This window comes from Rosa chinensis, chromosome 1 (genome assembly GCF_002994745.2).
Source record: "Rosa chinensis cultivar Old Blush chromosome 1, RchiOBHm-V2, whole genome shotgun sequence".
Lineage (NCBI taxonomy): Eukaryota > Viridiplantae > Streptophyta > Magnoliopsida > Rosales > Rosaceae > Rosa > Rosa chinensis.
In genome coordinates, this window is record NC_037088.1 from 22,772,450 (window position 1) to 22,775,945 (window position 3,496).

Genomic DNA, 3,496 nt, shown 5'->3' on the forward strand with positions numbered 1-3,496 from the left:
AGGCTCGGTCATTCATAGAAATCCTGAACATCATTAAGAATTAGAGAAGTTAGTAATTTGCATAGTGAAGTAAATACAAGTTAATGATTTATATATAAACGTTACTATTCATGAGTCACTATTCACGAATTATACAAGTATAAATTACAAAGTATAAAATACAAAATATCCACAAACTTCACAAATATATTACATGAGACGTTTATACAAGTATAAAATGTACAAAACAACACCAATTTACATGTGGAGGTTATGTTCAAGTGTATTATTATCTTTACAAATAAAGTTAATATCTCAGTTGATTACAAGTTGTAAGTCGAGCCCAATAGAAACCACTACTATTGGTGAGATACGATCTAGGGATAGTCGCCTAGACATAAGTCGCTTTCCTTTGTTTCAGAAGGCTAGATGGCTAGATTAAGAGGTAAGTGAGAGGGAGGACTCATTTTGGTGACACTACGGAGGCTACTCCCTCATTGAGGTTTAGGCCCTTATTGGCTACTCCCACATTGTGGTTTACGCACGGTCTATAGTGTCTCTGAGATCCAATTTGAACCCATCACCCAGGGTCTCAACCTAAGACACCATCTATATGCTCCTTACTCAGCTTGGAAAGAACTCATGTGTTAGACAGTTCTCCAAATGCTAATAAAAGCCGCCCTCAACCTCATAAGACCTCAGAAAGGCACTAATGAAGGGTTAAGGCCAATATTAACAAAAGGGCCCTTATCTACTCATACGATTTTACACACTTATAACAATCAAGAATTTAATGATATTTACAATTAATTCTTTTCTTTTGTTTACAAGATTAGACACATTTTACAAAAACTTTCAAACAAGATAACACACAAACGTCACATTCTGTACACTTGATTTTTTTCTCTTTTATTTGGGCACATCAATTTTTTTTTTTACACACTTACAACCATTAAGTATTTAACGAAATTCAAAACAACCTAAGTATATTAATCTAAGTGAAACACATACAATTTACAATATGCTAAACTTAAGTGAAACACATACAATTTACAACATGCTAAAAAAAAAAAAAACATCTACAAATTGCACAACAATTATAAAATACATGCTTAATTTGGTAACACTCATAAAACTTAAACTAAATCACAATTATAGTTTGGCCTAACAGAAATTGCAATTTGTCACCATTCCACAAGTGTAGTGCAAAAATTTAGCATGCATTCTATATAATAAACAACAAAATTAATGACACTTTAAGCGTTAGGGATTTTAACAATCCTCGGCAACGGCGCCAAAAATTGATGCGGCTGAAATAGCCTCACAATTTAACCCTGTAAATGTAGTTGTCAGTATAGGATAAGCAGGGATCGTTCAGTCCGGTGCTTGTAGGGTACACCTACACAAAAATGTCAATTAATAAATAAAAGAATAAAATGGGGGGTTTTGAGATTTTGTTTCTAATCTACTTAAAATAAAAACAAAACAAATAAAACTATTTACAATGATCGACTTCCCTAACCTAGACCACTACCACTCTGAAAATTATTAAGTGTAAAAACAGAAAATTCATTTCAACATGCTACAAAAACGTGCCCATCTTAAATGCTAGATAAGAGCCCAAATGAAAAGCTGTCATGGTCCAATCCATTTATCTGATCTGTTCTTTGAATCAACTCACACATGCAAATTAAACATTACACATAGCAATCAACACATAATTTCCAGAATCGTTTAATCATTAAAGCATGATTTTTACCACTCTTTAGAACTAATTACTACTTGTTTAACTCAGTGTCTTAACAAATAATAATTACTCTTGGCAAATTAAGCAAACACACATGAATAGTTAGCGTGATTCTAGCATGCAAACTTATTAACCTAACTCTGAAAATTACCTAAACACGTAAAAGGGCACAAGATTATAACATGCATCATCAAAGAATTCTCGAAATTAACTCAATAATAAACTGAAAATCTCAAAAATATTCTGAAAATCTCATGTCTCCAATTACACAACTCACAAATCCAAACACACAAAACCGAAACAATAATTATAAGTAGAGTCATAGTTACACTTTTAAAGCTTTCCTCAACGGCTTAGCAACAAGGTGATGAACTCGTCTCTGCTATGGTGATGGAGCGTCCTTGACTCAGCGCCTAAGAACTCTTGGATTGATGGAAGGATGGTGGTCACGGTCTTGTATGTGATGGAGGTTTGAGAAGTGAATTGGGCAGAGCTATGAAATAGTTTTTAGCTAGGAAATGATCTTGGTCAGGAAGTGATCTTGGTCCGGAAGTGATCTTCTTGGTGTTGAGAATGGCTGCTATTTATAGTGGAATTCTCCTATCTTGTGATGTAATTATGGCCATTCATCAAGAGGTGATTTCTCCTCCAAATTTCCTTGATTTTCTCTTGACAAAGTCATGAATTTTCTGATCTCTTTTCCCCTTAATGGCTCATTGTATATGCCTTGAATAGTGACCAGATACATCCCTTATTCATCTCCTTTGAATTGCACTAATTTCTTCCAAGAATTGTGATGCGGCTGAAATAGCCTCACAATTTAACCCTGCAAAATGTAGTTGTCAGTATAGGATAAGCAGGGATCGTTCAGTCCGGGGATTGTAGGGTACACCTACACAAAAAGGTCAATTAACAAATAAAAGAATAAAATGGGGGGTTTTCAAATTTGGTTCCTAATCTACTTAAAATAAAAACAAAACAAATAAAACTATATACAATGATCGACTTCCCTAACCTAGACCAATATCACTCGGAAATTACTAAGTGTAAAAATAGAAAATTCATTTCAACAAGCTACAAAAATGTGCTCATCTTAAATGCCTAGATAAGAGCTCAAACGAAAAGCCTCAGCGGATCAATCCATTTATCTGATTCGTTCTAATGTAGGCTTGGACCGGAAAAGTCCTTACCAAGCCTAATACTACTAATTTTCGAAAACACTCAGCGCAATTCTCTTAACTAGTAGAATTATCTAACCCTCGAATCAACTCACACGTGCAAATTAACCATTACACATAGAAATTTAACACGTAATTTCCAGAATCATTTAATCATTAAAGCATGATTTTTACCACTCGTTAGAACTAATTACTACTTGTTTAACTCTGCGTCTTAACAAATAACAATTAGTCTTGGTAAATTAAGCAAACACACAAGAACTCTCACCGTTATTCTAGCATGCAAACTTGTGAACCTAACTCTGAAAATTACCTAAACACGTAAAAGGGCACAAGATTGTAACATGCATCATAAAAGAATTCTCGAAATTAACTCAATAATAAACTGAAAATCTCAAAAATATTAATAAAAATATTCTGAAAATTCCGTATCTCCAATTACACAACTCGCAAATTGAAACAGACAAAACTGAAACAAAAATTATGAGTAGAGTCATAGTTACACTTTGAAGCTTTCCTCAGCGGCTTAGCAACAAGGTGATGAACTCGTCTCTGCTATGGTGGTGGAGCGTCCTTGACTCAGCGCCTTAGA